Genomic DNA, 25,671 nt, shown 5'->3' on the forward strand with positions numbered 1-25,671 from the left:
ATGCCAAGGGAATTGCAAAGCCCATATCAGATGACCGGAATGCTAGAAAATGGCTGATGTCATAACTGAGTTGTAGGAGGAGTGTGGGACCCATAGCTGCCCCTTAACGGCACAGATGGCCAGGGAGCGTGCACAGGTAGGGGAAGAGATGCTGCAATATGGCCAGAACTCTTTTGAAGCATTGTGCTCAGACCGGGTCTCTGACACAGTTGGATACTAATGGCTCCATGGCCTCTGCTGGGGAGGTCTCCCGGGAGCCGAGGTTGACGCCATGGCTGGCGGATGATCCGCTATGAATGGTGTTTTTTTTTTCTTTGCTGTGTGATAAGTGGTGTGGACTGCTCACCGGTGACTGTTGTAGACACCTTGGGACCTCATGGAGTCTCCTATATATCCCTCTACCACACCAGTCTCTTGATCGTCAATGGTGCGTTTCCGGAGACACGCACACTGAAGTTGTGGGCAATGGGACTCGTGGAACGCAATGCTTCACTACTTACCACCAACACCCAATTGGCACACCTACGGGCCTCACTACCCCACACTATAACTTGCTGACGTTGAAAGTGAGGGGCATAGACACTTTCACAAAGAGGTACTGGGTTCATACATATCTTAAGCGCAGCTGCATAAACATAGATTTGCAAGAGATGCGTTTGACACAGGCAGAGTTAGAAAAAGTACATGCAAAATGGAGGGGACAGGTGTAACTGCTAATGACGTTATGGACCTTGAGGTTCCAGACGGAGGGACTTCAGAACCCTCCTTCAGGGAGGTCCTGTGAATACATATTACCCATTATTTTGAACTTAACACAGACACCACCCCCACCGGAGCACTGGAGTGGGATGCCCACAAGATGGTCATCAGAGGGCAATGCATTGCCATTATGTGGGGGGGTCCTGATCAAGGAACTCCTGGACATGAAGTTGATACTAGTTAAGACAGAGCTGTCATGGTGGGTTGACTAGATGGAAAGCCGCAAGCAGCTGAGAAAGAGTCACAGGGAGCTAGAGGTGTGGTTGGGGAAAAATGACTATAGGCACTGCCGTGCCCTTCTCCATGCGGAGGAAGAATCGCTCGGGCAAGCTATTGGCATGGCTGGTTAAAGAGGATCAGGAACGCCCCTTGATAGGAGTAATCAAGTTAGGGAGTGGCACTGTGGTTAATACATAAGGGGCCATTAATACCACTTTTTCTAATTCCTATTTGTCCCTGTAGACAGCCCCCCCCCACCCACATTTACAGGATCAAGGGGTTTCCTCATGGGCTACTGTTACAGTGGCTGAATCCGCTCCCATGAGCAGAACTGGATGAGCCCCTTCAAATTGAGGAGATACGGCTGGCTATCACCCAAATTGGGCAAAATAAAACCCTGGGTACGGATGAACTTACAATATAATATTATGCCACCTTCAGTGTACACCTTTCCCAGAATTTCTTTTTTTTTTATAATGAAGCAAGGTAGAAGGGTCAGCTCCCAGACTTGCTCCGTGAGCCGCTGATAGAGGTTCTGTTAAAATTGTGCCAGGATACCCCCGAAGTCCACTCATATTGGCCGCTCTCCCTCTTAAACATAGAATATAAGATATTAGGGAAGGCCCTGGCCAATAGGCTGCTCCCTGTTGCTAACACCCAAGTGCATGTAGATCAGTCTGTGTTTATTCCAGATTGCAATACCTTCCTCAACATACGACGACTACTTCTTTTGATGAAAGCTGCCTCGAGTGAGACGGGGGAACAGCTTGCAGTGTCGCTTGACATAGAAAAGGCGTTTGGCATACTGGGGTTGTGATTAACTACTGGCGACGTTGGAGGAAATGGGCAGGAGGTGGGCTACCTAAGTTATATACGCGCCCTTTATAAGAACCTGACAGCAAGAGTCAGGGCGGAACAGTTAATATCTCACAGCTTTGACATACATAGGGGCACCAGGGAGGGTTGCCCCCTGTCTCCGTTGATTTGTACCCTGGCCATGGAGCCCCTAGACTGCTGCCTGCACTTGGAAGGGCAGCTTTGGAGTCTCCTGGAGCATGACGAAAACCATGTCATCTCTTTATAAACAGATGATGTCCTTATTTATATGTGTGATGCCACTGCCACCATTACAGCCCTTATGGAGATACTGGAGGCATTTGGAATCGTGTCAGGCCTCAGATTAAATTGCTCTAATTCTTACCTGTTCCCTTTGGTGTACAGATCTACCACTTGGACAAGGACCTTGTGGAGAGTAATGATAACATGGGTAGGGTCCTGGACGCGATCCATAAATCTCTCCCTTTCTGGTTGTCCTTGCCGGTGTCCCCGCTGGGCCGGCTGGCGATCTCCAAGATGCCTATCCTGTCACAACTCCTGTACTACTTTGCAGCGTTACCGCTTTCACTTGCCAAATACTTCTTTCGGGACCTCCATGGTCTCCTGCTGGAGCTGATATGGGCCTCAGGCAGGAGGCGGGTGGAGCTCTCCATACTCCAGGGCCTGCTTCTTGAGGGTGTTCTTGGCACCCCCAATTATGAGTTGTAATATGCAGCAGCTCAGCTGCAGTGGCTGATGTGCTGGTTGGGCACAGCCCATTGACAGGAGAAAGCAACCATTTGCAGGCTCCTTGGGTGGACACACATATGTGGCTGTCGGACCCCTGAGCTTGCCCACTGCATGAGACGCATCACATCAATCAACCAATCAGGGTTTGTAAAGCACGGCTACTCACCCGTGAGGGGCTCGAGGTGCTGTGGGGGCAGGGGGCCCTGTGGATCAGTGCTGAGATCATCCGAAGAGCCAGGTCTTGAGTTCCTTCCTAAAGTGCATCAGCGAGGGTGATTTCCTGAGGTTGATGGGGAGGGTGTTCCATGTCTTGGGGGTGAGGTAGAAGAAGGACATTCCTCCGGGTCTGGTCTTGCAGATTCGTGGGACAGTAGCCAGGGAAAGCTGGGTAGAGCAAAGGTGTCTGTTGGGTACGTGGAATGTGAGGCGGTGGTTCAGGTGTTGTGAAGGGCCTTGTATGCGTGGGTGAGGCGCTTGAAGGTTATTCTTCTGTCGACTAGGAGCCAGTGGAGGACGCAGAGGTGTTGAGTGACATGGCTGTGATGGGGGATGTTGAGGAGTAATCTTTCTGCGATGTTCTGGACATTCTGGAGTCTTCAGAGGACTTTCTGGGTGATGCCGGCGTAGAGTGCATTGCTGTAGTCGAGTCTGCTGCTGATGAGGGCATGGGTGACAGTCTTCTTGGATTCGGTGGGGATCCATCTGAAGGTCTTTCAAAGCAGGCAGAGTGTGTTGAAGCAGGCCAAGGAGACAGTGTTTATCTGGTGGTCTATTGTGAACGAGGAGTCCAGTACAATGCCAAAGTTTTGTGAGTGATTCGTGTGGGTATGTGGACTTCCTAGAGCAGAGGGCCACCAGGAGTCATTCCAGGTGGAGTAGGAGGCTCCCGGGATGAGGACTTCTGTCTTGTCCGAGTTGAGCTTCAGGTAGCTGTCCTTCACTCAGGCAGCAACAGCTTTCATTCCTTCATTGAAGTTGTTCCTGGCGACAGTGAGTTCTATGGTGAGGGAGAGGATCAGCTGGGTGTCGTCGGCATAGGTGACAATGTTCAGCCTGTGGTTTCCTGACAATGGCTGCAATTGGGGCCATGTAGACGTTGAAGAGGGTGGGGCTGAGGGAGCTGATCTCTGTCAGTTTCGAGAGGTACGGTGGGAGTCTAAACCATTGTGTTCTGCCAGTGAGGAAGAAGTGGATCCAGTTGAGGGCCTTGTCTCGGATACCACCATTGTGGAGTCTTGTGGTTAGGGTGCAGTGGGAGATGGTGTCGAAGGTCGACGAGAGGTCCAGTAGGACGAGGGCCATGGTTTCGCCCTGTTTGAGGTGGGAGCAGATGTTGTCGGTGGCAGCGAGTAGAGCGGTCTCGGTGCTATGATTGCTTCAGAATCCAGATTGGGAGATGTCCAGGACATGGTTGGTTTTGATAAAGTCGGTGAATGGGCATTGATAGCTATTTCGATGACTTTAGATGGTCCTGAAGTTCTTGAAGTTCTTGAGGTCCGTCAGGTCTGCTGAGGGTTTCTTCAGGAGAGGGTTGATCTCAGAGTGTTTATAGTCGGGGGAAGGTGGCGGTCTCGGGTGAGTAGTTAATGGTTCAGCATAGCTTGATTGCAATGGCGGAGGCACCTATGTTGGAGACGCGGTGCAGGCAGGGGTCCAAAGGTGCTCCGGAGTGGATGCTTTTCATGATCTTTATGGTGTCATCTGTGTTGAGTGGGGACCAGCTCTGGTGGTTGCTGGCCCGGTGGTCCTGGGTGTCGAAGTTTTCATAGATAGTCATGATCTTGTGGTAGAAGAAGGTGCTGAGTCTGTTGCAGAGGTCTTGGGAGGGTGGGTCGTCTGTGGCCTCGCTATTGGGTTTGACAACCTCCTTGAAGATGCTGAAGAGTTCTTTGCTATTGTGTGCATTGTTGGTGATTCTGTCTTGGAGGGCTTTCTACTTTGTGGTATTAATGAGGTAATGGTGTGCAGTGGTGGCTGCTTTGAAGGCAGCGTGGGCTTCCAGGGTTTTGTTGTTCTTCCATGTCTTCACGGGCCATCTACAGGTGCGCCTGGAGTCTTGAAGTGGGGGGGGTGAACCAGCTTGTTTTGTTGACATTTTGTTTGCCAGTGGCTTTCTTGAGGGGGGCAATGTTGTCGGCGCATTTTGCGATCCATTGGTGGAGGTTGCGTGCTGTGATGTTGATGTCTGAGGATGTCGGTGGTGATGTGTGATTGAGAAAGGTGGTGAGTTGATGTTCTGTGACTGTTCCAGCTTCTGCAGGGTAAACGGTGGAAGTGGAGGTGTGTGGTGGGTTTGTTGAAAGAGAAGAGGATCAGATGAATATAGTACATTATTGCTGGCATGCATACGAGAAAGGCAAGGGGCCCCATCCTCCGTCCTCCTGACTGATCCCTGTTTGGCGGGTGCTGACACTCGAGGAGGTGACCCAACCCCATAACATTTTGTCTTGGAGAAAGGCAGAGATTGACCAAATGAGGGACCTTTTCCTGGCGGATGCACTAATGCCCTTACAGTAGATTATGGACACTTATAGCATTGTGGCAGGGGATTTCCTGATGTATCACTCTGCACAGCATGCAATCACTACACTACTCTACCACTTCATGCAATCCTGTCACACAGAAGCACACAGTAAATTATTGCAGCCTTTTAGGTTTCGTTGAACTCTTCCCACTGCAAGTCGGACAACAGAGCTAAAGACCGATGGATGGCAGACCTTGAGATGCAATTCACAGACCATCTCTGGTCCCGAGAGTTACAACATGTAAAGGAAGTTTCACATAATCCATGCTTCTGTTACATGCAATTTAACTATTTGCATCAGGCACACCTCGGACTGAAATGCATCAAGGGCATGTTTCCTAAGTCATCCTCTGCATGCCCCAGATGTAGAGCACATGAGGCAGTTTTTTTACCACATGGTTTGGGAATGCCCGGTGATGTAACAGGTCTGAGGTGAAGTCACGGACTAACCGCCACTTGGTGGAGCACTTTGTCCTGCCCTCACTGGAATCATAAGCCACACCGATGATGGACGGAATGCAGAGCAAATCAGACATTCACTTGGTGGAGCACTTTGTCCTGCCCTCACTGGAATCATAAGCCACACCGATGATGGACGGAATGCAGAGCAAATCAGACATTCACCCCTAGTCAATAGATCTGGGTTAAATCCATTGCTCTGTTGCTCACCACGCCACCCTAGTTTAGACCCAGCCATATGCAAATCAGTCTTGACCCTGTGCCTCATGGGAACAGTCCAGCCCGAACTGCCAAGCCAGGTCCTCCCTGGACCAGAAACAAGCATCCTGGGACCTGTTTCGGGGCATCACCCCTTATCAGCCAGGCTAGTTTGAATCCAGTGGCATTCTGCATTGGCACTGCGATCCAGATTAGGGTCTAAGTAAGTATTCAGATCTCCTCCTTATCGGATTATTGTGGGTTGCAGAGCATATAGACTGCTCTCCAACTGTTGATAAAAATCAGGGTCATCGACGTTAGGTCCATACGTATTTACAATGGTAATTTCTGTGCCAGTTAGTTTAACCTGTACCATCGTATAGCAGCCCTTATCACAGAAGCACGTATCCTCCTGAGGCGGAAGCCGGGAGTTCTTTGTTGTTTATTTTAAAATTTGATGTCACTGTAATTTCCTGTTTTTAAAAGCACTCACTTGTTCTTTGGGACCCCAGGACTTGCCCTTCGAGCATACCGCACAGCCGAGTGAAGGCTGGTAGCGGACCCAAACCAACAAACATTTCCCGCCACCATCGCTGGCGAGCCGCGAGGCCACGCCCACTCTGAGGCCACGCCCATCGACCTTCCTACCCCTTGATAAACATGTGCTTTCACCGTACGCGCAGCGGACGGGCGCAGCGGGCGCGCCGTTTGTGCGCCGAAGGCGCGCCTAAGGCAAGCCCGTCTGCACCCGTCATCGCCAAGATATCGCCTCTCGCCTGTCCCCCTAGTCAAATCACCCGGGAAGCCCATCGCTATGATAGAGACTGTCTTCTCGCTCTAAATCCGGGACAAAACTGCGAGAAGATATCGGGAAATGTTGGACAGACATACCTACACTGTAAGTCGTGCCACTTCTCCACACCCAACCCTTGCTCTTCAAAGCGCCTTTCAGCTGCGTATAAACTCACCCCTCTCACCATTTTACAACTTAATGTGAGATCACTATGTAAGCACCATCAAGAGATCAACACCCTTCTACTTGAAGATAACCCTGATATCCTTTTTATCTGTGAAACCTGGCTACATGATAATATGACCAGTATCATCAATCTTGCGCTGCCAGAGAGCTATCACATGAAGTCGATAAATAGAGACACCAGAGGAGGTGGCATTGCTGTCATTTATAGAAAGCAATTTCTGTGCTCCTTCACTAAAGAATTTATTTCGAACTGTGAAAGCGCTCGCTTTAAGATCATAGCGGGCCCCCACTTCTCTTTATCTGGCCTCTACATTTATCGGCCTCCCGGCCCTTCATCTACATTTATAGAAGCTCTCCTTGAAATGGCGAACTCCCTGGTGGTGAGCTCGGCTAACTTTACGATACTGGGAGACTTGAATCTCCATTTCGACAGGAATCTAGATCCCACTATTAAAAACCTCCTAGCCGACCTATCAGCCCTACAACTCTGCCCCCTGATCCAGGACGCCACCCACTCGGCTGGTCACATCCTAGACCCTGTTTTTACCAACCTCCCGGAGACTATAATAGAGACGCCCAAACCTATGGATTGGTCGGATCACTACTTAGTCAAATTTACGATACTGATTAAGGAAGTGTTTAATAAAGCTGAACCTATCCGTCATCTCAAAAGAGCATGGCACAAACTCTCAGCTAACGACCTACATACCACCTTAGGAGAATTCCATCAAGAAGCACATACAAACATAAACACCACATATGCTGCTTTCTATGATTGGATTAACCAGGGATTGGATACCTTTGTACCTCTTAAATGGATTAAAGGATGCAGCTCTCCCTCTAACCCTTGGTATAACAACACCTTGAAAGCCATGCGTAAGGACTGCAAGACAGCCGAAAGAACATGGAGATGAGAATACAGTATCAAAGACAAATCTGCCTATCGACTCAAACAAAAGCTTTATCACAAAGCTATTTGTTCTGCTAGGGCCACTTTCTATGCGGAAGAAATTACTTCCAGTACCAACCCCTCCAAAGTTATATTTAATTTAGTAGATGAGCTGCAGAAAAACAGATCTCCTTCCTCCAATGCTATGTCAGCACAGCAATGTGAGGATCTTGCCTCTTTCTTTGTTAACAAAGTACAAAACATCTACAAATCCTTTCCACGCCACTCTGCTATAGCTCTTAGCTCCCCTCCTCCTATTAATAAATGCACCAGGATGGAGCTTATACCTGAAATCTCTCATGAAGACCTAGCTGTACTTTGCAGGAAGGTCAAATCTGGTTCCCCAGCAGACCCCATGAGACCGGCCCACTTCTTAGAATCCCTGGATTTCTTTTTACCCTCTCTAGCATCCATATTAAATTTGTCCTTTTTCTCGGCCACTGTCCCGACTGTCTGGAAGCAAGCATGGGTCTCTCCTATCATTAAAAAAACGACCCTTGACCCCTCCAAACCGGAGAATTATAGACCCATTTCGCTGCTTCCATGGATTTCCAAACTCGCAGAAGCTCACGTTAACAACATCCTGACCAAATACATGGATCTACATAACATCTTAGATCCATCCCAAAATGGGTTTAGGCCACGCCATAGCACTGAATCTGCCCTCCTAGCCACGTCAGAACATCTTCGGACGATACTTGATGCCGGCCAAAGTGCTGCGCTGATCTTATTAGATCTCAGCGCGGCCTTTGACACGGTATCACATAACATTCTACTGTATCGTCTGAACATGGCAGGTATCTCGGACCGTGCTTTGGACTGGTTCCGCTCCTTTTTGGAGGACAGGTCTTTTCGGGTGTCAGCCCCTCCTTTCCTCTCCCAGTCCCACTCCATCGGACAGGGAGTACCTCAGGGCTCCGCACTCAGCCCATCCCTTTTTAACCTATATGTACAGCCGCTTGCGGCTGTAGCTAGAGAATGGGACCTCTCGCTGGTGTCCTACGCTGATGACACGCAGCTAGTAATCACTCTTACTGAGGGTACCTCTATTTCTGCAGCGAGGTTCAGGGATGGGCTGGCTGCCGTAGCCCAATGGATGACGGATAATTGCCTGCAGCTCAATGCAGGCAAGACGGAGGTACTGCTTCTTGGAAAGAATACCAGCTACTGGAACCAACACTGGTGGCCTTTGTCACTAGGTACCATCCCTCCCCCCAAATCCCTGGTTAAAAACCTGGGCGTTTGGATGGACTCATCACTCAATTCCAGACCCACACAAAAAGAGTAGCGGCCACTTGTGTGGGCCTGATGAGGAGCCTTAATCCCATACTCGGCTTCTTCGACTCCAAGGTTCGCCAAACAATTATACAAGCCACAATTCTGTCCCGCCTAGACTACGCTAACGTCTTACTCCTGGGCGCTAATAAAGCTGAGATTGCGCGTCTACAGCGTGTACAGAACACCGCGGCAAGAACCTTGGTCGGACTTCCCCGTAGGTGCTCGGCTAGAGCCACTATACGAAAGCTGCATTGGCTGCCGATTGAGTCCCGTATCCAGTTTAAAGCTCTCGTTATGATCTTTAAAATTCTCAAAACTGGACGCCCAAAACTTCTCCGCCCTCTCCTTATACCTTACGTGCCACAGCGCAATCTGCGCTCTCTTGGCCAACATTTATTGACAGTTCCCCTCACAAAGTTAGCTCGCATAGGTGGGCGCTCCTTCAGAGTACTAGGAGCCAAACTTTGGAACAATCTGCCGGTGAACATCCGCTCAATGGAAAATCTGTCTGCTTTCCGGAGAGCTGTCAAAACCCATCTATTTCCTCCCCTTTAGGTTTCTGACTCCTGGTTTTCTGTTTTTTGTGAAGATTCTGTGGTTCTTTAGCGCCGGGCCGCCCCTTTGCTGGGGCAGCTGTTTTGCGCTCTACCAAATTTTAACATAACATAACATAACATATAGTGTGGGTGAGTGTGAAAGAAGTACCCTTTTTAATTAGTGTAATAACTCCACATGAGGAGTACGAAGCAGCTGCCCTCACCACTGCCCTACGCGTGTATCCCGGAATTTGTTAAGGTGCATCAGGGCTATTTGAACATGATGCCTATCTAAATATGCAAACACCTGTCGAATCCTTTTGGGATTATTCAATCCTCTGACATTCCAAGTCAAAAATCTACTTTTTTTCAGCCTTGCTGGTATTCTACATAATATTGCCTTTGTGTCTTACTCTGGTGCTCCAACCACCCCATGTGCACTACGCTTCGGCAGTAATATTTGTGATGCACCGCACTAAGTATGAACAACAAAAAGTCCCCCATGCCCCCTCCTGCTTCAGCATCCCAATCATGCCAAAGAAATTCCCAAATACGCAATACAACAAAAAACAACATTTCCCAGATAAAGCTACGTTCCCCTCTTGTCTACGAGTTGCTTAGATATGGGGGTACTCCCTTGTAGGGGCAGCTTAGAGCCTAAAGGTCCCGCTCGGTGTACGGGAGGGCAGACACTTTATATTGGGCAAGTGTCATCATGTCATATTGTGGTAATCATACTCATTCTATAGCGATACACCTGGGTCGTTGCAAATTATACGCTGTAGGGTGCCATCTGCTATAGCAGTTTGAGTTTTGTATCTACCCGCATGTCTTTAAACCTGGTGTGCATCCCCTCAGAGTTTTTTTAATAACCTTACTATATCACTCAAATTGCATTACATTCATGTTCTGTGTGCAATATTAGTTCTTTCTGCAACTGCCATTTTCACATGTATATTTATCATAACACTTACTACCATTACGACCATGTTGCAGCATACGACCGCCAGTCAGTCCTTATTATGCAGCCGCGAGAGCTGATTGTTCGTGTTCCCACTGTTAGATCATTAATGGCGCACCATCCATCTTTCTTTTTAATTGTTCTGGAGATTGTGCACAGGCTGATCGGTCCTGGTATCATTCCAAGTGTTCAGATGTGACTGAGCGCGGTGATCCCAGCTGGTTCCGCTGTATCTGCTTCAGGACATCCATGGCTGCGCCTGGCGTCATGAAAATCTGGGTTTGCCCTCATGCATGACTCGGAGGCACACCAGGTACATCATTGCATGTGGAATGTTTGCCATGCGGAGCTTCTTTTTTACATTTGCAAATTCTGTGCGTGCTATTTGTACAGCTATTATGAAGTTTTGATTAAAGGCCACTTCGTTCCCTTGATAGTTAATGTTCTTTTTGTCTCTCGCCAGTCTCAGTACTGCGTCCCGGTCTCTGTAATTCAATAACCTGGCTATGATTGCCTTAGGGCGCACCCGGTGGTGGCCTAGGGGCCAGTGGTCTGTGTGGCCTTTCAACAATCAGGCCCTGGGAGAGGTGTTCCGCTCCAAAAATATCTTTAAGCATGGTTTCAATATAGCCCTCCAGGCGGCCTGTATTTGTACTTTCGGGCACCCCCATAATACGAAGATTATTGCACCGGGGTCGCACCCCTAATTATTCAATCTGACCTTTGATTAAGTCCAGCACTTTCTACATGCCTTTACATCTACCAGCGGTTTTATTTGACTCGTCCTCCACTGAGGATATCTGCTGCTCCACTGTGGTCAAACGGGCCACTTGCTTATCTAGCTTTGCCGCCATGCTGTCTATACGCTGCGTCAGCATGTCGATCTTGCCATCAATTGCTTGTAGGCTTTGTTGCATCAATAGCAATGTGGCATCTAGCAGTGGAGCCTCCAGTTCTGTGTCCAAGTGCACACTTGGCGGCCTTGTGGAGTGGGGTGATTCAAAGTTCAAGTGTGACTGTTGCTTGTCCGTCTTGCCCATAGTTGCAGGTTTAGCTGTTACTGTTTTTTTGTATATTCTGGTGTGTCGCGCCAGTTGTGATATGTCTGGGGCAAGTCCTGTCTTTTGCAGCACATCTGTAAGTAGGGTGAGCAGATTCTCAAAACAAAAAACCAGGACAGTTCATAGACATAGAAGTAGGACTACAGTTTGCTGTAATGGTTGACATAAAAGTAGGACTATTTGACAGCTGTCATAGACATAGAAAAGGGACTACAATGACAGCCGCCCCCACAGACACAGATGAAGAATTACAGATGACAAATCAGATGTGTGACAAAACACCAAAGGATTTTTTATCTAACAGCTTGTGCATTATAGGATGTTGGGTTTTTGCTCGAACAATGCCAAGAACGGCCTCCAAAACGAGTAACTTTCAAAAATGGCTAAAAAGCTTGCCCCATGGCAGAAGTTGAGAAGGGGAAGGGGAAGAAGGAAGAGAAAGGGAGACAAAAGGTACTATGGTGTGGGAGGGGCTGAGGAGGTAGGCCTTGCTGTGTCTCTGAGATGAGTGGAGGGATGAGAGAAGGCCAGTCTGTGTCTCTGAGGTGTGGGATGGGCTGTGACTATAGGCCTGTCTCTCCCTCTGAGATGAGGGCGGGGTGACCGGGACTGTGCCATTTCGCAGGTATAAGGCTAACTCCAAAATAGATGCAGTATGTTACCGGTGATGTCCAATCTGTGCATGCTGCTGTCGTATAGAAGTGTCTCCTGTTGAGCAGCTTTAAAAACACCCCTAGGCACTGTGTATGCATCCATTCTTTGCTGTGATAAAACCCATGACATCATAGTGCTCAAAAACATTTTCCCTGAGTGCATTTTGATTTGATTTGATTTATAGATTTGTAAAGCGCACGTATGCCCAAGGGCATCTTGGCGCTGGAATTGGCAGGAATGCTGAAGTTTGGCAGGACCTGGTGTTACTAATACAATATATGAACAAGTCAGTTGGCGAATAACCATGTTTTCAGCAGTCTTCTAAATGACATGAACGACGTGCTGCTCTTTTTTTGGGATCGGTAAGAGGTTCCAGGTTTTCGGTGTCCCTAATTGGAAGCTTCTGCCCCCCTCCAGCGAACCTGCTTGTACCTGGGTATTAATAATAGTTTTGAATGAGCTGACCTTAAATTTCTGGCTGGCATATACCTTTTAAGATGTGTCCTCTGATACAGTGGTCCTTTACCCTGTAGGGCCGTATATGCTAGGAATTGTGATTTAAATGTAATTCTTTTTTCCACTGGGAGCCAGTGGTGGTCTCTCAATCTATGGGAGGCTGATTCATATTTGGGGATGTCCAGTATTAATCTAGCTGCTGCATTCTGCATTTGCTGCAGTTTCAATAAAAACTGGGACTGTATCCCCACATATAGGGCATTGCCATAGTCCAGTCTTGAAAGGGCCAAGGTTGTTACCAGCGTTTTTAATGCATCTGGGGGAATAAAAGGGCGGATCTTCCTGATCATCTTTAAAATATCCCAGAAGGTGGAGGCAAGCTTGTTAATTTGACACTCAAATGTCAATCTATCATCAAATACAACCCCAAAGTTCCTAACCTTAGGGACTGGAATTGGGCATTCGCCCAGATCAGCCGGCCACCATCTTGGAGACCAAAAGGAGGCGTTGGACCCTAGGAGCAGAACTTCTGTTCAATTTAAGGCAGTTAGTCTGCATCCATGTATTTATCTGCGACATGCAGATGTTGAAATGATCAGCTGTCTCTTCCACATTATTTGAGACTGATACCACCACCTGGGTGTCATCGGCATAGGAGACCACCGAGAAACTTGGAATCCCAACTCCGCTAGTCTACCAATTAAAATGTCATGGTTGACTGGATCGAAGGCCGCAGATAAATCTAACAAGATCAAGGCGGCCTTCCCTCCTGCATCCAATGTTCCGCTGAGTTCCTCTACTGCCATGACCAGAGCAGTCTCTGTTCCGTGGCCCTCTCTAAACCCAAATTGTGAATGGTCCAGGAGGTCTCCGGCGGAAATAAAAGTTGTAATCTGTATGTTGAGTAATTTCTCCAACACCTTAGACTGAAAAGGAATCTTAGAGATCAGACGGTAACGGCTAGGTTCCTTAGGGTCGAGGTTGGGTTTCTTTAACAGAGGCAGGACTGAGGCTGTCTTCTACGCCTCCGGGAACATGCCTGACTGTATTATTTTTGTGAACACTAATCTAAATTGCTCACTGAGTATTTTTGGGAACAGATGAAAAACTTTAGGAGGGCAAGGGTCAGACGGGGCTCCTGACTTGGTTGTCTTCGCCACTTGAGTGATCTGTTCCACCGTGGACGAGGAAAAGGAGAAACCCGTGCCGGGTGCCTGTGTATCTAGCCCTGGCTTAGTTATCTTGGAGGAGGAGTGATTGCTATGTCTAAAGGTTTTATACACTGTCTCAACTTTGTTTATGAAAAATTGTCCTAGAGTGTTACAAAATTCTGGGCTAATCATCATCTGAGATTTAGCTGGGAGATTGGCTAGTTTTTTTTACTGTAGCGAACAGCTCTCAGCTGGAGTTCTTGGCCTCCAATATTTTCGTTGTATAATATTTGCTTTTTTCCTCAATAATCAATTTCTTGTATTCTGACAGAGTATATGCATATTCAATTTTCCTCGCCTGATCGTAATTAGCTCTCCACTTTCTTTTGGACCTTCTGCATACTTTTTTCTGTTCTCTGAGTTTTTCTCAGAACCATGGTTCAGAGGGTTTTTTCCTTTTGGGAAGAAAGCTCTTTTTAGGGGCTACCGCATTACCACTGTTTTGACCCAGGCTGTTAATCTATGAACCACAGCATTGGAGTCAGAAACTAGGTTTGGTTTAGATGCGAGTAATAGGGCCTGTAGGTTAGGGAGATTGATTTTGGCTGAATTATGGTAAGTGACCAAGGTGGGTGTGCTAATTGATGATGTTTGTTGCCAATTAGCCAGTACAGTGAGTATTATAGCTTTGTGGTCCAACCAAGGTACAGGGATAACTTCCCGAATTTTTAACCTGGGATTAGAGGTAAAGATTCCATCCAGGGTATGTCCAGCGACATGTGTATCTTGCGCAACTATCTGTCCCAATGAGAAGTCAATAAGTGCGGTAGTGTTGCGGTCTGCTTCATTTTGTAGGTGATAGTTAAAATCTCCTAATACTGTAAAATCAGAACAGTTTATACTGGATTCCAAGAAGGGACTAATACTGTTCATCAGAGGGGTCTGGGCCTTCGGTGGATGATATATAAGAAGTCCTTTTAGAGTATGGTTGTTATTAAGTAGTGTCTGGAAGGCTAGCATTTCACAGTCGGGAGAGCTACCGGTTGAAGATCCAACCACTCTCAGTTCTTCTCTGGAAATGATAGCTAGCCCCCCCATTCCCCCTGCATGTATGTTCTGTCAGCTCTGGTCATGGTATAGCCTGCGGGGAGTGCTAGTGTCAGCTCTGGGTCTGGCGCTGCTTCTGCCCAAGAACTCAGCTTTAATCCCCTTAGTGGTATCCGTGAGCGCTGGCTTTTGATCTATTGTCAAGGTCTTCACTCTCTTTTGGGGAGTGCCTTTCTTCCGGGGGCAGTAACTGTCCAATTGTAAGCCAGCATTACTGGGCGTCTGGTTGAACACTCCAGCCCCCAGCTTCCTCCCAGGTAGGTGGTCTGAGTAGTGCAGAGAAGGGTACTACAGCACAGACATGTTGTAGGTCACAGCAAGCACAGCTCGCCTCTGACCCTGTATATCTCACCCAACCATGTCCCTTGAGACAACTGCACCCGCAGTCGTCTAATCACTTCTACGTCACACAGGGCCTTCAGAAGTAGTAGAAATACTACCCGAGCAGGCTTGGAGGCTTCAGTAACTTGACCACATCACCACTCATGCACGACACCTGACGATTCCCCCCACACTCCCTTCAACCACTCATGCACCCTATGCCCTCCCAGCGATCCGAAACACAGCAGCGCGCTGAAGTCCCATACAGCGCTCAACAAAGAACAGGTGACATGACAGAAGTAGCCAGGCTTTAAGTGGGATGAAAAAACTGGGGGGGGTCTCTCAAAGGGGGGTGGCCGATGTAATTAATGGCGTGGTTTAAAACACATAAGCTAAAAGGTGTATGGTTACCGTAGTCTCCAGCCCAAAAAAATTTGCTGCTTCTGTCATTGTATTCAGATAAATAATACTTGTCAAATTACACCTACAACAAGCCAGGACTATTAGATTTGTCAGTTGTTGTTAGCTGCTTAAGATAAATAAGCAACAAATTTGGCTTTGTTGTACCTAACATTGACAATGCTCCAATTCTGGGATAATGAGACTGTGAAAGAACTATAATGGGTCTCTTTGAAGGCAGTGAGGGGTGGTATTGCTGCAGCAGTAAGATTTTTTTTCATCCTGAGGGCAAAAATGGAGAGCCCAATGGAGACTCGTCTCAGCATCTATGAGCAGTAAGCAGAGAAATGTCCTGGTTTTTAAATAGTGTTTCAGTGGGAAACACTATTTAAAAACCGGTAAATTTCTCTGTTTAACCCGGGCACTGCACTAAAACCGGGACATTTCTGTAATTTAGAGCAAAGTGTTGGGACACCGGGACACTGCTCCGAGAGCGGGACCGTCCGGGGAGAACTGGGACATCTGGTCACCCTATCTATCAGCCGTCCATGTACTTTACAATGCCTCAGGAAATCTAAAGTTTTATGGCAACACGAATATACACAGACTTCAAGGGCTATCTAGTGGCCGTTGTTTACAAGTCGACGCTACTGCAGTTTAATCTCCATAAGGATTGACTACCAATGTACAGCAGGCAGGAGACAAACTGTTAGAAATGGGGGTCTCTAGTTGGCAGAGGTAGGTACTAGTCAGGGTAAGGGGGATACACACTTTAGATAACCCCTGCTCACACCCATGGTAGCTTGGCACGAGCAGACAGGCTTATTCCAAAGGCAATGTGCACAGTATTTGTACCAACACTCACAGTCACAGAGAGAACACCACAGATGGATACCACACCAGTTTAGAAAAATAAAATATCTTTATCTAAACTACACAAGACCAAAACAACAAAAATACAACATACAAAACTCAGTAGAACGTCTTTGGAAAAGTTGTCACAAAAATAAACTTGTAGATGATGAAATGTGACTCATAAAGTACCTGGGATGAGTAACGCAAAACAAACAAAAGTGTCGCAGAGACGGCGATGCGTCGACTCTTCCTGCGCTCTGGTTCCGATGCTACAAGATTGTGCCTCGATGCGTTGCGACGATCCGGTGCAATGTGAGAAAATAGCGTCTTGACTGCAATGCGACAACGTAGAGACAGCCGTGCGGAGAACTCAGTGGTTTTCTGAGCCATGACAGGCCCTGCGACACGCTTCTCCGGTGATGCAACGACACCTTCGGTGAATGCGACACGCTTCTCTGGTGTTGCAGCGACGATCAGCAGCAGCGCGCTTCCTCTACAGTGCGAGAGCCCTGTGACACGCTTCTCCGGTGATGCGATGGCACCTTCTGTGCGGCGGCACACTTCTCCGGAGATGCGACGGCGAACAGCGGCAGCTGCGACTCGCTTCCTCGATGATGCAAAAGCAGCTGCTGCGGAGGCGGCATGCTTCTCTCTCATTGCGTCGTGCTTCCAGCTCCCTTCAGCAAAAAGGCCTCACACACAGTTACAGGCCAGCTCTTCTCAGTCCCTTGGAGACTTTACTTCAGAGGGACACAGCACACAGCAAAGTCCTTCTTCAAGCAGGGGACACAGCACACAGCAAAGTCCTTTAGTTTTCTCCTCAGTAGAATCAGCAAACTGCAGGCCAACCCCAGACACACAGCAAGGGCAGTACTTCTCCTCAGTCTCTTCAGCTGATCTTCTTTGGCAGGGATTCCTCTTGATCATGAAGTAGTCTTGGAAACTTTTATATCCCTGTGTTTTCAGAACAGGAAGCCAGCTCTTCTCAGGCCCTTGGAGACTTTCATTTCAGGACACAGCGCACAGAAAGTCCTTTCTTCAAGCAAGGGACACAGCACACAGCAAAGTCCTTCTCCTTCCTTTGGCAGAAATAGCAACTGCAGGCCAACCTCAGACACACAGCAAGGGCAGTACTTCTCCTTCAGCCCTCCAGCTTTTCTCCTCAGCAAAGGTTCCTCCTTGGTTCCAAAGTAGTCTAAAGTTCAGGGGTTTCAGCTCTCATACTTATACCCCAAAAGTCTTTGTTCTCTATGTGTGAGGGGTCCTGGACCCAGTCCTAACCAGTTCTGGGTGCACTCTGCCAGTGCACATCTTCTTCCTTTGTTAATGTGGGCCAGGGTCATCAGACGCACCACAGGAGGTGGAGCCAGCATTGTGGAAGGCAGGTACAGCCCTATTCAGGCCCAGGTGCTACTCCTCCCACCACTCCAAATGCAGATAGGTCTATTCAGCCTAGTGCTGACTCACCCAGACTCCTAGAGCCACCTCAGCCCCTGTCACTCTCAAAGCAGACAGCCAATCCACAAACAGCAGAGGCACACAGAAAGATTGATCAAGAAAATAGCCACTTTCTAAAAGTACTATTTTCAAACACTGAATTTAAAAACCATCCTTCCTAAAAGATGTGTTATTAAATTCTGAGTTTAGGGATACCAAATTCCAATTTTATCTTGCTTCTATGGGACGATATGCAGGTAAACATGTTACACAGCATTCCCCACTCTGTCCTATGGGCAAGTTAGCCTTTCAATAGTGAAAAAACGAAATCGCTGTATTTCACTCTCAAGACATGTTACCCACACTAGTACATGTCCTACCTTTCACATATACTGCACGCTGCCCAGGGGCGTACCTTAGGCCTACCATAGGGGTGTCTAATGTGTAAGAAAAGGGACGAGTAAGGCCTGGCAAGTGGGTGCACTGGCAAGGTCAACATGGCAGTTAGCAAACTGTGCACAGGTACTGCGGTGGCAGGCCTGAGACCTCTTTTCAGCGCTACTCATGTGGGTGGTACAATCAGTGTTGCAAGCCCACTAGTAGCATTTGGATTACCAGCCCTGGCGCACTCAATGCACTTTACTAGGGACCTACTGGTAAATCAAATAAGTCAATCATGGATAACCAATCACATTAATAATTTACACCGAGAGCACATGTACTTTAGCACTGATAAGCAGTGGTAAGATGCCCAGAGTCCTATAGCCAACAACCACAGGTCAGGATAAATAAAGGAGAAAAGAAGCAAAATGTTTGGGGATAACCCTGAAAAAAGGGCCATTTCCAACACAAACCATTTCTCGCCTTCTTCCTATGTGCTCGCAGACAGCTCACCCTACATGTGGGGCTCTTACTGTGGTTTCCCATCGCTTGATTCAGCCGGCCTCACCGGGTGTGTGTCTTGCTCCAATTATGTTGGCGCACAGCGCCCAGCACCGTTTCTATGTTTTCCTGTAGCTCAGGCCGGGTAGCGTGGGATCTTTCCAGGCCCAGCCAATATCTCCCACTGCTTTCTCAGGAACGCATTCTCGTTCCTAGTCGGCAGGGGCACCTCGTTCCTCAGTACAAGGCTAAAATGGCAGATGGGGGGGTTCTCACCATTGTTTAGGCCTCAAGCCGTAGGAGATGTGCTTACATCTGCACCTCTCCCCCCAGCACGCCTATTCAAGGTCTATATGGGCCTCCTTTCAGATTCGGCTGCGCCAGGTGCCTCCTTCCGCAACTGTGGGCCCTCACGGGCCAGCTACATTTCCCCACTAGGCCCCATGGGCCCTCTGGGCTCCAGGGGCAGCGCACGGCTCTTTGCTATGACCCTCGCCTCCAGCCTTACATCTTTTTGTTTTTCACCTGCAGCTCCTCCAGGTACTAGGCTCCATACACTTGTCATCTCATTAATTGCTCACGGCCTGATATCAATGTGCGGCAGGGAAGCTGTCGCTCTCCGCCTCTCTCCCGTTCATCCGGGAACGCTGACGCTGAAGCCGCTCGTGCCTGGGTCACCGCTGCAGGCCTGCTGGATGATGTTGCTCGGTTTATTTTGCTCACCCTCATTCCATGGTGAGTCCCTCTGATGCTTTCCTGCCTCAAGCGCTCAGAACAAATTTCCTGTAGGCCTTTAGCAACCCTCCTTGCTTAATTGAGAGCCCTCTGGGCCGCATCTTGCCCTGTCGCTCTCGGATGTCGCTGGCCGATCGGCAATTACTTCTTGCTTTTGCCTACCTCTTTGCAGCTTTTTAACCTCGATCGGTGTCTCCCGCCTACCACTGCACACAATACTGCATTTTAGAGCCTCTGGAGTCTGCCCATGCGGCGGATTCTTCTGGGTTTAGCTGTCCGGCTGGCAGAGCTGCACTAATGTGCGGCCATCTTATCGTGGGCTCTCTAGCGCCCTTAATGGTGCAAGGATTTAACTCATCTTGTATAGTGTAGTCATCACTCCTCAAAACTTGTGGACATGTCCATGTCAAATGAATAAAACTTGCCCCTTCGGCTACTTCGATTTGCCCAATTGATTTTTAGTCCTGGGATAATAGTGAATGAGATGGTTTCCTGAATAACTGGATTTATGTTTCTGGTTGTGTTCTGTATATACGGAAGGACATTTTCCATGTACAGGTATACAACCAATGGCCTGCCAAATATGTAAATTCCTCTATGTGCATGTAGCTGCCTGTACACAAAGGCCAAGGTTAATACAGCAATGGCAAATAGGAGTGGTGACAGGGGGCAACTCTGTCTGGTGCCACTGCCCATTGATAAACACTTTTGTCCAAGGGTTTCCTACGGAACGAGATAATTTTAATAAAATGCCTAACCAGACCCATTTTAGTTAATACCTGAAACATGTGGCTATTTCAGTCGAATACTTTTTTAGCTTCAAGAAAAAGAGACACTGCCGGTAATTGAGGATCTAAATGATGTATCACTGCTAGGAGAGTACTTAAATTTAACAATGTTGGGCGGCTGGGTAAAAAAATCAGTCTGGTCTGGAAGTACCAGACCTGACATTAGTGGTTTTAGTCTACTAGCTAGGATTTTTGCAAACATCATATTGTTAATGCAAAGCAATTGCTATATGATACACAGTGGCCTTCTGATCTGTCTGGTTTGAGAAGTGCTAGTACATGTCCTTTCATGTCATTGTGGGAAGCACCCCTTCCAGAATGGCTCCTTCATACTCCTTACGCAGCTGGGGGCTAATCAAATTAGCATAACCTTCATAAAATGGAATTGTAATCCCATGTACCTCACCACTCTGCAGCTACTTTATTACCTCTAATAAATCCTCAAGGCAGACAGGTGTGAACCTTTCCAATCATGCAGGTGTGATATCATTAAGATAGTTTGCAAATCTGCTGCGCTGTAGTAGTGCCTCTAGACTGAACTCACAGTGGCGAGAATGCATGCAATATTCCTAAGTGTACTGCACAGCATTCAACTTTGTATTCTACATTCCTCTTGTCTAAGAACCTGAGTTTTGTGAGTGTGCTGTAATCCTAAAACCTTGCACTACAAAAACATGCCCACTGGTTGGGTGGATCGAGAATAGTGTTAACCTCAATTTCATGAGACAATGTGTCCCAAGATAATGTACAAATCAGCATATCAAAATACAATCAAATAAGAAAAGTTTGACTCAGTGAATGAGATAAAGGGCAGAATTAGAAGTTTTATGAAGAGTTATTACAAACATGTTAAATGTACAATACAGAAATAGTGAACTGCAAATACAACTAATCTCATGTATATGCATAAAGTCATTGCAGTCAAGGCTCTTTTTAAGAAACCAATGGAGAGCAATAGGCAAAATCCATAAAAGACCAAGTTCCAAATATGCAGGAAAATCAGTAAGAACTCAGACAGCATCACTACTAGTAGCGTAGGAAAGGTCTTCTGGCTCACACCCAAAACCTGAGCCTTTTTTAATCTTTTCCCTTTTAGAACTGGACATAATACAGGGCCCAGCCGGTTCATCTGGCTTGTCTTTCTATGGATTGATTTTCATGTAAGTCAGTGATGTTATCCGGTCCATCCCTTTCCCATTTAACCGCATTTACAGGAGGGTCTTTTTGAATCTGCACCTTATTTTTGCAGGTGCTCTCGCCAATTTGGAGCCTACACGCCCACACTCCTCCTCCTGCGCTCAGTGGAGGGCTATTTCATGGTAAATTTCGAGGCTCAGTAATTGGTTCATGATCTTGAATGAAAAATCCAATTCTAAGGTATTCTTATGCTCTATCCCTAGGAATCTGCCCCTTCCCCTCCACCCCTGTCCTGATGAAGACCCCGGCGTAAGGGATATAATAACCTACTTGTTTAGGGGTCGAAACATTGACATCTGTGTTACTAGTCAGCTTGACCAACAGCGATTCATCACTGTGATATTGTTACAAATCATGGCTATTTACTGTTCTGTTAAACTGCGAATCTTTTGACTTAAGATATGAGCCTTTGTGTTTTCTAAACAACGTAGTTTGTGATTTGCACTTCCTACTCACTTCTTTATCCTCACTTGAATTTCCAACACCTCACTTAACCTTCTCCCCTCTCTCCTCTAGGGGCACTCTGAAAAGATTTAATAATATTATAAACCGATGTATGATCAGTGTGATTTAATAACACTGTGTGCTAATTACAATATGTGTTTTGTGAATAATTGTCTTTGACTGATATACTTTGTGTGTTCACTTAATGTCTACTGGGACCACTGTTCCAATGTACCACCCCAAAAATCAGGCATTTATGAAGCAAATCTCCCCATAGAACAGTATGAAAACTGCTGCATTGTGGTATGAGGAAGGAAATACATTTTCAAAATATCAGAATACAGACTAATAACGTTGTCCAGCCTTACTACCTAAGCACTAACCTACTACATGAATAATGAATGCCCCCAACCCCCTGACCTAATGTCATCTGGAGGTGTCAGAACAAACTAGTTACATAACCAACAGTAAAACATTGTGAATAAATTCAATACCACATGCAAGAGCCTTAGAAAAATTTTACGTTCTAAGTTTGTGCCAAAGAGTCTTCTTCAAGAACAGTGTCATTCAGATATAAACGAAGATGACTTGCTTGACAATGTGCAGCAGAAATAAACAGTGAATGTGACATATATTTTTGACAAGATGATGTTAAAACCAAATTAAGGACTAGTTACTCATAAGCCAGGATAACACACTTTAACAGGGCATATACAAATAGTTTCAGATGCAATAGCATAAGGTCAGTATACACGTGTGAATTCGAGTGTAGTTTAAGATTCTGCAGATTCTTAGTAATGCACTATTTTTTAATGTTGGACCTAGCCCTTTTTGCAGGGTTATCCAAGAACTTTTTGCCTTCCTCTTGTATTTTATTCTGATTTGTTTTTGTTTGTTTTCTGACTCTGGGCCCTTTACCACTGGTGATCAGTGCTAAAGTGCATGTGTTCACTCCTGTAAACTTGGTAAGATTGGTCTACACCTGTTTTGCATATTTAATTTACCTGTAAGTCCCTTGTACAGTGGTATCCTATATATCCCGGGCCTGTAAATTAAATGCATCTAGTGGTCCCGCAGCGCTGCTTGCGACACCCACAGATCTAACCTTTCTAACCTGTCTCAGGCCTCTGTCACTGCAGGGCCTGCCTACGCAGTTTACTGCCACAGTGACGTGGCATTTAAAAGTGTTTGCCAAGTCTGAAACTCCCCTTTACTGCATATAGGTTACCACTAAGGCAGGCCTTAGGTAGCCCTGTGGGCAGGGTGCTGTGTAGGTAAAAGGTAGGAGATGTGTCTTTGTTGTGTGGCTTGTCCTGGTAGTGACAAACAGCCTATTTGGTTTCTCACTGATGTGAGGCTGCTTCTCCTATGGGTTTGCATTGGGAGTTTCCTGATTTCTGATATGAAAGGGGTAGCGTGGCCATGTTTGGTATGTTTGGAATGGTAGTGATAAATCCTGCTTATTGGTGAAAGCGGATTTGTTATTACTATTTTAGAAATGCCACTTTTAGAAGTGGGCATTTCTGTGTGCTTATGACTCTTTGTGCCCTGCCTGGTTGTGTATTCACTGTATGGTTTTGGAGTGACAGGGGCTGGGAATGGGCATTCACTCCACATAGTCACAAGGGGTTGAGGTGTATCCTGCCTTTCCTGGGTGACTCTTAGTTGGGCTGAATAGGTCTGGTCTGCATTTAGAGTGGTGGGAGGAAATTCACTAGCACCTGAATAGGGATGGGCCTGCCTTTCACAATGCTGTCTCCGCCCCCCTGTAGTGTTTCTGGAGTAGGGCTGAGGATTGAATGTGGGTGTTGTGCACTTATAAAGTTGTTCAAAGTGCCCCCAGAACAAAGACTTTGTGGGTATAAGTACAGGGGCTGTGACCACACGGTGGGGGACTTGTAACCAGATTCTGCTGCCTCTACAGACTGCACCTGCCAGAAGGAACTATTGTGCTGCTAGGACAAACCACCATTTGGACTGTCTGCTTGTTGTTCTGGAGGGACTTCCCCTCTGCAAGCTGACTATCTGTGCTGGCCTTCCTGCCTGCTGTTGCTGTGCGTGTGCCCCCAGTGCTCTCAAGGGGGCCTATGAAGGTGGCTGTTAGAATTCGGGTTCTCTGGTTGGCACAGGTAGGTACTTGTGACACGCAGGGAACCTTTCCTCTAGTCAGGGTAAGGGGTTACACTCCTAAAATAACCCCTGCTCACCCTCTAGGTAGCTTGGCGCGAGCAGACAAGGCTTATCTTAGAGCGTTATAGGGTAAGCATTTGTGAACACATACAGTAACCAAGTGACAACACTACAAATGGACACCACACAGGTTGTTTATTAAAAATAAGGATTCTTTATATAGAGTTACCACAAGACAATTAAACGACAAAAATACACAATACTGTTACTTTACATGGTGGAAGGTTGCTTAGTTCTCTTAAGTTCTTAAATGCGACACTTTAAGTCAATGTACCTTTTAGATGCAACACGCAGGGCAACGAAAGTGTTGCAACGATGTTGATGCGATTACGTTTTTGGTGCAAAGAAATAAAGACGTGAAGATCTTCCAGATGCGTTACGCTTCTCCGATGTTGCGAGAAGACTCGACTCGATGCTTCAGCTACAGCGGCGTCACCCTTTACGTGATGCGACGACAGCGGCCTTGGCAGCGGCACTCTTCTCCGACGTTTGCGAGACGCTTCCGCTCGATGCGTTGTTGCAGCGGCGACACCGCTTTACGCGATGCGACGACAGCAGCTCCGACGGCGGCACGCTTCTGATGCGGTGCAATGCGACAGCTACGAGGGCTGCGATGGCGACACGCTTCTTCCTCGTTGCGAGACTCTTCTCTTGATGCGGTGCGATGCGTCAGCTACGATGGCTGCGATGGCGACACGCTTCTTCGGCATTGCGAGTTACTTCTTGGATGATGCGACACGCTTCCGCTCGATGCGATGCTGCAGCGGCGACACACTTTACGAGATGCGACGACAGCAGCTCCGACGGCGGCACGCTTCTCCTTCTTGAGTCGCGCTTCCAGCTCCTTGCGACACGCAGTCCCTCAGAAGGCCCAACAACAGCAGCAGGCACTTCCAAAGAACTTGGGGGAGCTGGGGGGTGAAGTCTGTTGTTCCTGAGACTTCAGCAGGAGGCAAGCTCCATTCCAAGCCCTTGGAGATCTTTTTAAGCACATGTTGAAATAAAGTCTTTGTAGTCTTTCTCCTCTCCTTCAGCAGCAAGGCAACCACTGCAGGTCAATCCCCCAGGTCAGGGACAGTACTCCTCCTTACAGCTTTCCCAGTTCCTTCTCCTCAGGCAGAGGTTCTTCTTGTCAAGCAGGATCTAATTTCTTGGGAGCAGGGTCCCAATACTTATACCCCTAATTCCTTTGTTCCTCTGGGGTAGAGGGGCCTTTGCCCAGTCCAAACCAGTTCCTGAGCACTTTGTTGACATGACTCTGACTTCCTATTCAGGGTGCAGGGCAGAGACATCAGCCGCTCCACAGGAGGTGGAGTCAGCATTGTGGTGGCAGAGCACAGCCCTATTCAGAGTCCAGGTGCACTCCTCCCACCCATCTGGATGTCAATCTCTCTATTCACCACCAGGCTACCTAGCCCTGCCCTGGTTAGGCAAGCAAATACCTACTTTCTAAAAGTGGTATTTGCAAACACAGAATATTAAAATAAACTTTACCAAAAGATGTATTTTATTATTCTGAGTTCAGGCATACTAAACTCGATTTTCTACCATGTTCCCTGGGTCTGT

The sequence above is a fragment of the Triturus cristatus genome, chromosome 1_1 (assembly GCF_964204655.1).
Source record: "Triturus cristatus chromosome 1_1, aTriCri1.1, whole genome shotgun sequence".
Taxonomy (NCBI): Eukaryota; Metazoa; Chordata; class Amphibia; order Caudata; family Salamandridae; genus Triturus; species Triturus cristatus.